This window comes from Bombina bombina, chromosome 4 (genome assembly GCF_027579735.1).
Source record: "Bombina bombina isolate aBomBom1 chromosome 4, aBomBom1.pri, whole genome shotgun sequence".
NCBI lineage: Eukaryota > Metazoa > Chordata > Amphibia > Anura > Bombinatoridae > Bombina > Bombina bombina.
Genome location: NC_069502.1, coordinates 73,678,215 through 73,692,805, shown reverse-complemented (window position 1 = coordinate 73,692,805; position 14,591 = coordinate 73,678,215). Strand labels below are relative to the sequence as shown.

The window sequence follows — 14,591 nt, the reverse complement described above, 5'->3', positions numbered from 1 at the left end:
TTATCCATTTCTGTATCGTGACCGAGTGGTGGTGGAGAGAAACTGTTATACTGCTTGTCTGGGTCATAGGAGGTGGTGAGTGCCCCAGCTATTGGGGGGTGAGGTGCCAGTTATTTTTGTCCATATGTGTCTGGTCAAGTTATGGAGGATTCTGATTTTTCAGAGGAGGATTTTTCAGACTCAGATTCTGTATCCTGCTTAGATTGTATGGAGGCCCGGGTAATCCAGCCTAATCATTTATGTTCCGTATGTCGTAATAGAGTGCTCTTTTCTCCCTCTGGGGAGAGATTGGAGACCGCTGCGCCGTCCGCCTCTGAGGATTCTGTGTCCTGTGAGGCGCGTTACATGGAATTTTCTGTTCCTACGCAAGCAGTTGTCCCGAATTCAGTTACCCCTTCTCCGGAAGGAGGTTTCTTTCCACCAGAGGTTGCTACTCGTTTGCGCATGGCCATATTAGTGGCGCTGGCGCGTTTACAGCTTCTTGTGGGCCACCAGCCGAGAGCTTATCCATGTCGTTTTCTGTGACGAGTCTTTCCTCTAGGGGAGCAGTTCCCTCTGAGGCTTCAAGGGGACAGCCGACTGGATCAGGACCTTCAGATGACCCGCCGGATATGAGTTTTGCCTTTCGCGTCAGTCTGAAGCGCCTGCGTGTATTGCTGCGGCAAGTACAGGAGGCTTGGGAGGATTTTAGTCTTCATTTGTCTCCGGATCCTCAGTCTTCTGATTCTGATAGCGAACAGTGCTAGACGAGGGGAGGGATGTGAATCCTACTCCTGATTGTCTTTTGTTTGTGTATCTGATCCCAGTTCTGAGCTCTTGAGGAATTAGGTCTCTGACAGGCTGGCCCTGTTAGTGTTTCTATTCCTTGGGCGTTTCGCCTGCGGGTGCTGCCTACTTTATTTTGATCCGGTTAGGCTATGTTTCTTTTATTTCCGGAGCTTTCATTTTAGAAATTCTTTTCTTCATTGGGATTTGGATACTAGCGAATTTATGGTCGCAATGGTTGTTGCTTCCAACGGAAGTCACAAAAAAAAATAAAAAAATATTTATAAAATGTTTAAGCCTTAGAGCTTATTTGTCTGTCATTTGTCTGTTTGTTTAATTCTAGCCCTGCTAGGGGTTGGAACTTTCAGTTAAGCTCTTGAACAGTTCATTGTACCCTGGTCTGCAGGCTGGTCCTGGTTGGGTACTAGTCACTATGTTCTTTTGAGGTTTATATCAGACATGTTGTATCCTTGTCAACAGGCTGGTCCTGTTTGGGTACTAAGTTTACTTCTTGTTAAGAGGTTGTTTTCTTGTATTTACAAGTTATAGGAGGTCCTTCTTTCCTAGATGTTAGACTGGTCCTAGTTTGTTTCATCTTGATGGGCCATCTGACGTTGGTTCGTACTCTATCCTAAGTGTTTATCCCTGCATAGCTTGCATGGCTAGCTGGGTTTACGAATCTTGCTGTAGCAGTGTATTTGTAGTTCCTGAGTTCCTTTGGACAGGAGCTGGAGTCCTCTCTTCTGAGAGGGATCAGATGACTGCTTGGAGATTTTCAGTACCTGGTGAGGGTGTGATTGTTCCCCTCTATTGGTACTCCTTTGTGGATCAAATTATCCTATTGTACGATCTCCTTCGCCAGTGCTTTTCTCCTCTTTTTTGAGGTTTGCTGCCCCTTTTCGCTTCCTCTTTTGGGGTAGGACTTCCGGTCAGCTGATTGGGGAGAACCGTTTTTTCTGGACCGTTTCTTCCTTGCAGTATCCTCCTTTTGATCCTTATACTTGGGGATCTGGGGGATTGTTATGCAGTCTCTCTTGCCGTCGCCTACTGGGCATTTGCTAATTCCTTGTGCTATTGTTTTTCAGGGGATGATCCAGATTGGATCTTTAGAGACTGTCATATTTCTCAATCAGGGATTAATTTCTAAGGTTGGAGTTCTGTTCTCTTTTGGCTGCTTCTTTTATCTTCGGACTTTGCAGGTATTATCCTAGAAGCCCTTTGGGGCTGAGTGACCAGTCACTGGGATACATCTTGAGAGATCAGAGTTCGAGACCCCATGGGGGTTTGGTAGTGATTGCATTGATGCTGGTGCAATTTTCATTCCAGAAGGAGTATCTTGTTGTTGTTTCGCAAGGTTTTGGCATTTGATCCGGCTCCAAATTTTGTGTGTCAGGGTTTTTAACCTAGCCCTTGTCTTTGACTTGGCATTTGGTTGTTCTGTTCCCAGATTTTAATGGTCTTGGATATGTCCGGCGTCCGGTAGCAGGTTTGGTTTTCCAGGCCTGGGGAACTCTCCTTATCCTACTGGGGCAGTTCCTTTCTCTCTTCTGGAGAGATGGAAATTTTTCCTGGAAATTTCTTTCTAGAATATTCCTGGATTTCTTAGTTTTCCTTCTATTTTGAAGGATCCGGTCTACTGTGCCTACCGAGTTGGCTCATCCTGATGTAGTTTTTCCTTCGGTCTCTAGGAGTTCAGTGGGTCAAGGTTTCTCTTGTTTCAGTGTACCCTCCCTTCGGGTTTCTGAGGGGTAACGAGGATAGGTATCCTGGATCCCGAGTTAGTCTCAGGCCCTGTTAGTGTTTCTATTCCTTTGGCGTTTCGCCTGCGGGTGTCGGTGCCTTCTTACCGTTTCTTTTCCTTAAGAACTAGGGGTTGGAGATTCATTAGTGATCTCTGGGCTTTATTGATGCTGGGATTTATTAATCTCTCTGGTCCTTAGGACATTGCCAGTCGCTTCAGTGTTAGGACTTTTACATCGAAGTAGGGGTCAGGTATTCTGACTGCTCTGTTTGGGCATTGACCATGCATCTTGTCTCCCATGGACCCTTACTTAGGTTGGGAGACCTTGCAGTTGGTTCTTCCTTCTTGGTCAGGGGTTGTCCTTCCTTGCCCCGTATTCTAGTAGGGGAGGAGTTGGTCTGGCCTGCTTTCTGAGTTTATTCTCTTGTCCTTTCCAGGGATGTCCTGGTGCACGTTTGCTAGCTGTTCAGTTGGCTAATTACCATGTATTGAAGTTTAGTCAGACTGCCTACCGATTGAAGCCTCCGGCTTTCGTTTGTGGTATAAATGGATTTTACTATTCCGTTTGCTCCTGGGGTTTTTATAACCTACGGGTGTTCAGTTTCTCTGTGCTACTTAGCTGTCTTTTGTAAGGTAGTCTTGTCCTTTTGGTACTTTGGTTCAGGTTAAGGCTTTCCTTTAGTTCCTTTTGAATCCATGTAGGAGGTGGTCTGGAATGTTTCCTTTCTTTTGCTCTCCTCCGTCGGTATAGTATTTTATTCAGGACCTTGTCCTCTTGCAGCCTGGTAGACACTTTTTTTTCGAGTTATGCTAGTGGCTTCTCTCTGTCCTTGAATCTTCAGCAAATGTTTTCTGGAGGTTCTTTCGAACCTTCTTCTCTGATTCTTCCCTTCCCTCAGTTAGGGAGAAGGTGGTGTGGGAGTCTGTCTGTTGTTTTCCTTACCATTGTTCATGGAGAGGTTTTTTGTTTGTGTGCTTCTAGTGAGCAGGATTTTTGTCTCCTCAGAGGCATTTGTGCTCAGTGGAGTCCTGCATTTAGAGTGATCTCTAACTGGGATTGTTATGTTTATAATGATGGGCAGTTACCTTGTCCCCTTTCCATATTTTTGTTCTCCTGCTTCTGTTGAAGTAGTTTTTTGTTGGGAGTCCGGGTTGTGTCAGGCTGTTGTGCCATCAGAATGGGCCGCCTTTTTGTTCCCGCCCGTTTGCATTCAGTGTCCTCTATCAGCTTGGGTATTGATTTCCCAAAAGTAATGAATGCAACTGTGGATTCTCCCCGTTTAAGAAGAAAAGCTTAAATTATGCTTACCAGATAATTTTCTTTTCTTCTGACGGGGAGCGTCCCCAGCTCCCTGCCCGTGTTTTTTCATGGGATGGCCTTCATTTTTTGTTCTTCTGGCACATTTTTTTTCACCCTGATATTTCTCCTACTGTTCCTTGTTCCCTTGGCAGAATGACTGGGTGATGAGGGAAGTGAGGGAGGTATTTAAGCCTTTGACTGGGGTGTCTTTGCCGCCTCCTGGTAGCAAAGACACCAGGTTCTGTATTTCCCAAAAGTAATGAATGCAGCTGTGGACTCTCCCCGTCAGAAGAAAAGAAAATGATCAGATAAGCATAATTTAAGTTTTTTTAAAATGTTTTATATTGGATTTTATATCAACATCTGTGAATATTATTCTTTTATAGTAGTGTCTATGACATGCAGTTAAATTAAAATTGGTGAATACTGTCCCTTTAAGATTGCCTATTTCAATCTGCTCAAACTAAGTTACATCTAGTTGAGAAAAAGAAAATGCTGTATGGTTTTGACCATTTTATTATTTCATTTTTGGTTTCTAATATTTATTTGTTTTACCCTGTAAAAAGGTTAATAACATATGCCAATGACAAGAGGCATATACAGTATGTGTAACCACAAATCACCAGATAGCTTCCAGTAGTACATAATCCTATCTAGGTATGCTTTTCAACAAAGGATACCAAGAGAACAAATTTGATAATAGATGTAAATTGAAAATTGCATGCTCTATCTAAACCATGAAATTTTAATTTTGTATTTCGTGTTCCTTTTAACGGCCTCTGTTAACAAGCAATTTATTCCTTAAAGGCTCAGCGTGTCTCACTATCCAGGGTCTTAATTATCAACCCTTTTCCTTACAGATTGCTGTAATCACGGTTACATCAGTGGATTGCATTTTCTTGGACACACTTCAAAGGAGTGCGCAACAGCGCAATAGTACAAGATATTTTTTTTAAGCAATCGAAGAAAATCCTCTCTTACTGAAAAAAATAGAGGTGGAGTAACCACAAAGTGTATAACGGCATGAAAAGAACTTCACAGGAAACCTGACATTCAATGTTCGGATCAAGCTGTCTCTCAGGTAGGAAAATGGCTGTAGAAATGATGCTGTTTGCATTAGATTTAAGGAACACTAACAAGTGCGTTCTACTCACATAGGACAATGCAGGTTCACGGTTGATTGAAATATAGTGCTTATTACATTATTTAAAAAAAAAACTTTATGTTCCTTTTTAAAAATAAAGAGATTCAATTTCTTTTTATTTATGCATCAAAAAAGGATTCCCTGCATTGCAAATGGTGTAAATGTTTTAAAAGTAATTAAAAAAATATGCATTGCTTTGCAGCTCCAGCGGGGACAACGATTGAAATGCCTTTTTGAATTTTGCGTATCTTATTTCCTTTGCTGTGGCCAATTAGAGAGAGATATCATTAAATTCCAGTACATATAAACCAATCATGTTGCAGCATGTAGGAGTGTCAATGTTTTGCATTACATGGAATGCACTCTAGTACTCTACATTTTTCTGGAGCTAAAGGACCACTAAAGACAGTAGAAATGATTAACTGACAAATACACAATAATAAGATAATACAATAGCACTTACTTTTAATTTGAAATGAGCAGTAGAATATTTTCTGGCAAATTTCAAAGTTAATCCAATTTTCCCTTCCTCTGTATCATGTGACAGCCATCAGCCAGTCACAAAATGCATGAACTTATATATGGTTTACTTTTGCACATGCTCAGTAGGAGCTGGAGCCTCAGAAAGTGTGCATATAAAAAGACAGCACTTTTTGATAATGGAAGTATATTCTAAAGTTTTTTTTCAAACCGCATGATTTATCTGAATCATGAAACTGTACAGGAATCCGTTTTAAGCACAATGCTTTTTTAATATACTTTTTATTAGGTTTATATAACAAACAAATAATAAACAAAGACAAAACTTCACAATAAACTCTATCACATAATCTGCACAATACAAACATATATCAGGACATAAAATCCAGTGTTGCAAAAAAAAAAAAAAGTCAATGGGAAAGAAAAGGAGAGGAGGATATGGGGGAAATAAAATTAAATGAAGGCTAAATCAGTTTTTTTAAATGCCGAATTAGGTTTAAAGGAGCTACTTGTATACAATTTAATACAGCAGGTAAAAAAGATAATTGGGAACAAATTAAAGGTGAGAACATTCTTTGGGTAAACTTTCCCTTTAATTTTAATGGATTGGATAGAGCATGACATTTTAAAGAACTTTCCAATTTACTTCTGTTATCAATTTTACTTAGTTCTCTTGGTATCTTTTATTAAAGAGTAATCCTAGGTGAGCTCGGGAAAGGGCACGTGCCTAGCCATCTGGCAGCAGTGTTTGCAACTTTGTTTATAATGGCATTATACATTGCTGCAAATACTGTTGTCAAAAACTGTTACTGACATGTGCACGCTCCCAAACTCCTATAAGCCTATCTACGTTTATTTTTCAACAAAGGATATCTAGGGATCAAAGCAAAGTTGAAAACAGGAGTAAATTGAGTTGATTTTAAGTTAAAATGACACTCTCTGCCTGAATCACACGCTTTTAATTTTAGCTTTACTGTTCCTTTCACTTTTGGATTTTCGCATTGAAAAAGGCCGTGTTTGCTGCACTCTCTTTTCTAACTTGCCTCCCCACTATCCCACCTGATGCCGAGGTTCCAGTATATCGGCCACGGCTCTTTAGGATTAGTGTGATGCTTTCTTTTTAACTTTTCTGTTTCTTTTCTTATTCACTCTGCTTTTCTCAGTGCTATGTAACCTTACCCAGTGGGAGAGTGCTATGTGAGCAGGGTGATTAGATGTGATATTAGCCTTTATTAATAAATTACAATCATTAACAGAAGGTGTTTTATTAGTAGGGGATAGTTCTGTAAGCCCCCATACTTTCTCTCTTTTTTGTATAATTTAATTATAGCAATATTTTTATTTAAAAAGTTTTCCCACTGTTTTGTACTGTGGTGCCGGTCAGCTCTTATCTGTTAGTTAAATGTTCCTTTAACTCACCGCTTATAATACAAGATTAATGAGTGCGCTATTAGTGCTCCCTGCGCAATTCATTACAAATATAGGGCTCACTAAAAAAGTTTTGACCTTCTTAAATTGCATTGGTTAACATTTTTTAACCATCCACTTGTAATACCAGGTTGTCTTTTAATCTTTGTGCAAGGTATTGACGTATCGATTGTGCTCCACTTTTAAACCAACTCTTTAAAATCCCTTTTTGTTTTTGTGCTTCTGGTGGGATATCCCTGTCCACCAGCAGAGCTGAGCCAATTTACTTCTATTATCTAATTTGCTTTAGTTCTCTTGTTATCCTTTGTTGAAAAGCATACATAGGTAGGCTCAGGACCTGGGAGCTAGTTGCTGATTGGTGGCTGCACGTATATGACTCTTGTCATTGGCTTACAGATAAGTTCAGCCAGCTCCCAGTAGTACATTGCTGCTCCTTCATCGAAGGATACTAAGAGAATGAAGCACAATTGATAATAGAAGTTAATTGGAGAGTTTATTAAAATTGTAGGTTCTCTCTGAATCATGCATAGAAAAAAATTGGGTTTCAGGTCCCTTTAGGTTAAAGGGCCATAATACCCAAATGTTTAAACACTTGAAAGTGATGCAGCATAGCTGTAAAAAGCTGATTAGAAAATATCACCTGAACATCTCTATGTAAAAAAGAAAGATATTTTACCTCAAAAGTTCCTCAGTAGCCACCTCCCATTGTAAAGGATTTCTAAGCAGCATTTTAGTGTGTTTGTCCTGGGACATCTGAAGGGACTAGCATCGTGCACTCTCATATTATTTCACCAATCAGGTAAAGGAAGCTTACTATGAAATCTCATGAGAGTTAAGTCAAATCTCATGAGATCACAGTAAGAGTTCATGACCTCAGCACTGCTGATGCTGATTGGCTGCTGTTCATTTCTTCATTTTTTTTTTTTTACCTGCAGCTGGGAGCAGCTGAGTATAACTTTTTACACAGAACTTACTCTGCTGAGCTGAGGAGATTGTGAGGTAAAATATCTTCCTTTTTTACATAGAGATGCTCAGGTGATATTTTCCTGTCAGCTTTTTACAGTTAAGGCTGTGACACACTGCAAGCAGAGCGACGCGCAGCATGTAGATGCAGCTGTGCGCGCTCAGTGTGTCCTGCCTTTTCATCTCTGAGCACTCTGCTGCGTCAGGTCGCGTAGCTAAGCGCTCAGAGATGAAATATTTGAACTCCAGAAGCGATGCGACGCGGAGCGAAGCAGCTGCTTTGCCTCGCTCCGCATCGCTTGCAGTGTGTCACAGCCTTTATACTGCATCAGTTTCAAGTGATTTAGCATATGAGTATTATGTCCCTTTAATCATTTTTTTATTGACAATTTATTTTTTTAAACTTTATTTGCTGCTTTTTCATGTGCATAGTATTTTTTTTTTGTTTAATATTTCTTTTTCTTTTTTTTTTGCAGCATAAAAAATATGTTTCACATTAGTAAAAGCTAAGGATTTTTATTTCAAATATTCCATAAAAGGAATTACTCAGTACCTATAATAATAAAGATGTACAAGCTATCTGTCTTCCCACATCAAACACCTACAATCAATTCTAAGTTCTTATGGTTGAAATTAAATTGTAACATCTGTTTTAGTGTCCTCAAGCTTTAATGAAAAAGTATTCCTATGACTTTATGCCATTATAATGCTGATTGGTATAAGAGCAGACTCTTTGTGTCTGTATGACTGCTGTGTGTGGGAGAGATTCAGAGCTCTCTCTTTTTTAATGTCCTTGTCATCCCCCTTTCAGAATGCCTCATTTGTGTTTAATGTATTCCTTTTCACAAGGTGTTCTGCTGTCAGTTAATCAGTCTTTATTTTTTTAATGTTTCTTGGATGACTAAGAGAACTTGTTTTTATTTTGTTCTCTACTGACTTATTTTCAACATAATTCTTAAATGTATTCTGAGATAACTTGTGATAATCAGACTATACGACTTTCAGATATAACTTGCATTGAATGATAAATAACTGATGCCTTTTTCTTTTTGGTGAAACTTTACCTGTTGTATTGTACTAGGTGTTCCAGATATTGGTCCTACTGCAGACTGATGGCACTCCTAGTTAAATTAAGGTGACCAGACGTCCCTATTTTTTGGGGGACAGTGCTGAAATTGGGTAGTGTGTGTCTATTTTTATGTAAGGGACAGTCCTGAAATTGGTCAGTCTGTCTTTGTTATAAAAGTTTAATTGTCACTTTCATGTCTATTTAAAATTAAACTGACATTTCTATAAAAGTGCAATTTAATTTCTGAGAATCATTTTGCAATGAACAATGCAGCTTTGTTTTGTTGAAAGAGAATCTTTTAGTTATTTATTTATTTTTCACTTAATTTTACCCCAGATCAAAAAGACTCACCAATCGCAATCCTGTAAATATGTATGTGGCATGAAGATGCATTGTGGTTTACACATATGTGGTAGAAAAAGAAGAGGAGGGAGTATTCTTCTTTACACCCCAGAGTGGCCACACAATGTTTTTTTTACTTAATCGTGTGCATAATTTAAGTATTTCATAAGCACAGATTATTTTGAATGGGGCAATAACACAGAATACATTGATAACTAAACATTGGGGGCATAAATAAATAAATAAAACATTTATATACGAGGGGTGCTTCATAACATATAGGCACCGTATGAAATGAAGTCCTTAACCCCATAGCTGTGGGTGAACGGCAATGTATTGTACCCGCTCTGGCAAAGAAGTGGTTAAACCAGTAGTGGGCAGAAATTTGTTGGTGTGGAAACAATTTTATTATGTGCTGTTTTTGGAGGCCTCTCCTCAGACAAGAGGTCAGTAAATTGTGCGGACAATTTAATAGAAAAAATATTGTTTGGCCACTCTGGGACTGCACAGTTCTGAAAACTTGCAGCACTTATTCTTCACAGAGGAAGTCTTCACTAAGTAAGTAAGACAAGGGGTTGAAACTTAAGTTCACAGTGAGCTACTTCCAAAATAAACAAATGGGACTTCATATAAAGCAGCTTCTTTCAATGCACTTAAAGGGACATTAAACACTAAATACATGCTAGATAGAATGATGCATTCAAAGAAAAGATTAGTCCATGACTAACATGTAGATGTATTTTTTAAAGTTTCATTAGTTGTTTAAAAAGTGACAAAATAAGTGTAAAGTTTTAGTGTCTATAAAACACTGGGAGCTGCCATGTTGTAACTTGTGTTACCTTCTCTGCTGTGGCCAATTAGGGTCAGTTATAAATAGGTCACTAGAGTGTGCAGCCAATGGTTGTGCTGGATTTAACAGTGTTCTGCACTTCCATTTCTAACAGGAACTGAAAAGCTCACAATTTCAGAATGGAATTACAGGCAAAGAGGACAAAATAAATAATGAAAGTATATTGCAGAGTTGTTTTATTATATACAATTTATCATTTTATATTACCATCTCAAAGTGTTTAATGTCCCTTTAATCTTCAGCATCGTAGTAGCATCCTGCACTGCTTAACACACTGAAGCAATTACATAGAAACCTCCAATAATTTCACTATGGTTCAGTTTGTAGTTAATTTAGTTTCCTATACATATGTTTTTTATTATAAAGTGATTCTTGTATTTTCTGCAAACTGAAACCTCCAATAATTTCACTATGGTTCAGTTTGTAGTTTATTTAGTTTCCTATACATATGTTTTTTTATTATAAAGTGATTCTTGTATTTTCTGCAAACTGGAATTCACATAATTTGTTAGACATCAGAAGTAAAAACCTTAAAGAAAATTCCCCGGAGCGTAAAAGCGTAAAGATAACTTCAAAGTGTCCAAGGTACATCTTGTTATCCCATTTGCTGACACCTATTTTACATATCAACAATGCTATATATATATATATATATATATATATATATATATATATATATATATATATATATATATACTGTGTATATATATATATATATATATATATATATATACCTGGACATATGTGTATATATATATATATATATATTAAAAATTGTTTTCTAAACCTAGAAAGTCTTAAAAGCACATTCATGACCTGTTATATCACACTTAACTGAGCTTACAATGGAGCATTTCCTTTTAAGAAATTCTGCACGAGATCTCATAGACCTGAATTTCTCCAACATAGGTGTGTCCGGTCCACGGCGTCATCCTTACTTGTGGGATATTCTCTTCCCCAACAGGAAATGGCAAAGAGCCCAGCAAAGCTGGTCACATGATCCCTCCTAGGCTCCGCCTACCCCAGTCATTCTCTTTGCCAGAGTGGGTCATTGTCACGACCGACGCCAGTCTGATGGGCTGGGGCGCGGTCTGGGGATCCCTGAAAGCTCAGGGTCTTTGGTCTCGGGAAGAATCTCTTCTACCGATAAATATTCTGGAACTGAGAGCGATATTCAATGCTCTCAAGGCTTGGCCTCAGCTAGCAAAGGCCAAGTTCATACGGTTTCAATCAGACAACATGACGACTGTTGCGTACATCAACCATCAGGGGGGAACAAGGAGTTCCCTGGCGATGGAAGAAGTGACCAAAATCATTCAATGGGCGGAGACTCACTCCTGCCACCTGTCTGCAATCCACATCCCAGGAGTGGAAAATTGGGAAGCGGATTTTCTGAGTCGTCAGACATTACATCCGGGGGAGTGGGAACTCCATCCGGAAATCTTTGCCCAAATTACTCAACTGTGGGGCATTCCAGACATGGATCTGATGGCCTCTCGGCAGAACTTCAAGGTTCCTTGCTACGGGTCCAGATCCAGGGATCCCAAGGCGACTCTAGTAGATGCACTAGTAGCACCTTGGACCTTCAAACTAGCTTATGTATTCCCGCCGTTTCCTCTCATCCCCAGGCTGGTAGCCAGGATCAATCAGGAGAGGGCGTCGGTGATCTTGATAGCTCCTGCGTGGCCACGCAGGACTTGGTATGCAGATCTGGTGAATATGTCATCGGCTCCACCATGGAAGCTACCTTTGAGACGAGACCTTCTTGTTCAAGGTCCGTTCGAACATCCGAATCTGGTCTCACTCCAGCTGACTGCTTGGAGATTGAACGCTTGATCTTATCAAAACGAGGGTTCTCAGATTCTGTTATTGATACTCTTGTTCAGGCCAGAAAGCCTGTAACTAGAAAAATTTACCACAAAATATGGAAAAAATATATCTGTTGGTGTGAATCTAAAGGATTCCCTTGGGACAAGGTAAAGATTCCTAAGATTCTATCCTTTCTTCAAGAAGGATTGGAGAAAGGATTATCTGCAAGTTCCTTGAAGGGACAGATTTCTGCCTTGTCTGTGTTACTTCACAAAAAACTGGCAGCTGTGCCAGATGTTCAAGCTTTTGTTCAGGCTCTGGTTAGAATCAAGCCTGTCTACAAACCTTTGACTCCTCCTTGGAGTCTCAACTTAGTTCTTTCAGTTCTTCAGGGGGTTCCGTTTGAACCCTTACATTCCGTTGATATTAAGTTATTATCTTGGAAAGTTTTGTTTTTGGTTGCAATTTCTTCTGCTAGAAGAGTTTCAGAATTATCTGCTCTGCAGTGTTCTCCTCCTTATCTGGTGTTCCATGCAGATAAGGTGGTTTTACGTACTAAACCTGGTTTTCTTCCAAAAGTTGTTTCTAACAAAAACATTAACCAGGAGATAGTCGTGCCTTCTTTGTGTCCGAAACCAGTTTCGAAGAAGGAACGTTTGTTGCACAATTTGGATGTTGTTCGCGCTCTAAAATTCTATTTAGATCTCTTTTTGGATTAAAAGCATCATCAGATTGGCTTACGAGACTGCCGGACGGCAGCCTCCTGAAAGAATCACAGCTCATTCCACTAGGGCTGTGGCTTCCACATGGGCCTTCAAGAACGAGGCTTCTGTTGATCAGATATGTAGGGCAGCGACTTGGTCTTCACTGCACACTTTTACCAAATTTTACAAGTTTGATACTTTTGCTTCTTCTGAGGCTATTTTTGGGAGAAAGGTTTTGCAAGCCGTGGTGCCTTCCATTTAGGTGACCTGATTTGCTCCCTCCCTTCATCCGTGTCCTAAAGCTTTGGTATTGGTTCCCACAAGTAAGGATGACGCCGTGGACCGGACACACCTATGTTGGAGAAAACAGAATTTATGTTTACCTGATAAATTACTTTCTCCAACGGTGTGTCCGGTCCACGGCCCGCCCTGGTTTTTTAATCAGGTCTGATAATTTATTTTCTTTAACTACAGTCACCACGGTATCATATGGTTTCTCCTATGCAAATATTCCTCCTTAACGTCGGTCGAATGACTGGGGTAGGCGGAGCCTAGGAGGGATCATGTGACCAGCTTTGCTGGGCTCTTTGCCATTTCCTGTTGGGGAAGAGAATATCCCACAAGTAAGGATGACGCCGTGGACCGGACACACCGTTGGAGAAAGTAATTTATCAGGTAAACATAAATTCTGTTATTATTTCTCTTGTAAGGTGTATTCAGTCCACGGATCATCCATTACTTGTGGGATATTCTCCTTCCCAACAGGAAGTTGCAAGAGGATCACCCACAGCAGAGCTGCTATATAGCTCCTCCCCTAACTGCCATATCCAGTCATTCTCTTGCAACTCTCAACAAGCATGGTGGTAGTAAGAGGAAAGTAGTGAAATGTAGCTGTTATCTTGCTTCAATCAAAAGTTTGTTATTTTTAAATGGTACCGGAGTTGTACTATTTTGTCCCAGGGAGTAAAATAGAAGAATCTGCGTGTGATTTCTATGATCTTAGCAGGTTGTAACTAAGATCCATTGCTGTTCTCACACATGACTGAAGAGAGAGGTAACTTCAGCGGGGGAATGGCGTGCAGGTTATCCTGCTATGAGGTATGTGCAGTTAAAATTATTTTCTAGAAGATGTGAATGCTAGAAAAATGCTGCTGATACCAAATTTATGTAAGGTAAGCCTGAATACAGTGATTTAATAGCGACTGGTATCATGCTTACTTTCTGAGGTAATACTCTTTTATATTTACAATATAAAACGTTTGCTGGCATGTTTAAACGTTTTTATATATATACTTTAGTGATAAAACTTTATTGGAGCCTAGTTTTTTCCACATGGCTGGCTTAAATTTGCCTAGAAACAGTTTCCTGAGGCTTTCCACTGTGTTATTATGAATGGGAGGGGCTTAATTTAGCGCTTTTTTGCGCAGTAACTTTTACAGACTGAGACATCCAGCTTCCTCCAGGAGTCCTCTGAATGCTATAGGACATCTCTAAAGGGCTCTTAGGCTTTCCAAAATAGTTTGTTGGGAAAGGTAGGCCCACAGCAAGGCTGTGGCAGTTTGGTGTGACTGTTAAAAAAACGTCTATATTGTTTTTTTGATCCGTTTTTTTAACTAAGGGGTTAATCATCCATTTGCAAGTGGGTGCAATGCTCTGTTAGCTTATTATACACACTGTAAAAATTTAGTTTGATTTACTGCCTTTTTTCACTGTTTTTCAAATTCTGACAAAATTTGTTTCTCTTAAAGGCACAGTACCGTTTATTATATTTGCTTGTTAACTTGATTTAAAGTGTTTTCCAAGCTTGCTAGTCTCATTGCTAGTCTGTACAAACATGTCTGACATAGAGGAAACTCCTTGTTCATTATGTTTAAAAGCCATGGTGGAACCCCCTTTTAGAATGTGTACCAAATGTACTGATTTCACTTTAAGCAATAAAGATCATATTATGTCTTTAAAAAATGTATCACCAGAGGAATCTGATGAGGGAGAAGTT

The 14,591-nt window shown here is 39.5% G+C and overlaps 1 protein-coding gene across 5 annotated transcripts in view; it reads left to right on the top strand.

Annotated features, from left to right (window-relative positions):
* PTK2B (protein tyrosine kinase 2 beta) overlaps positions 1-14,591 on the top strand; it is a 607,866-nt gene that overhangs the window by 127,415 nt on the left and 465,860 nt on the right. For all 5 annotated transcript variants that reach the window (XM_053709509.1, XM_053709510.1, XM_053709513.1 and 2 more), the window contains exon 2: positions 4,667-4,887. The gene's annotated coding sequence lies outside the window, so the exon portion shown is untranslated. The remainder of the gene's footprint in view (positions 1-4,666; positions 4,888-14,591) is intronic.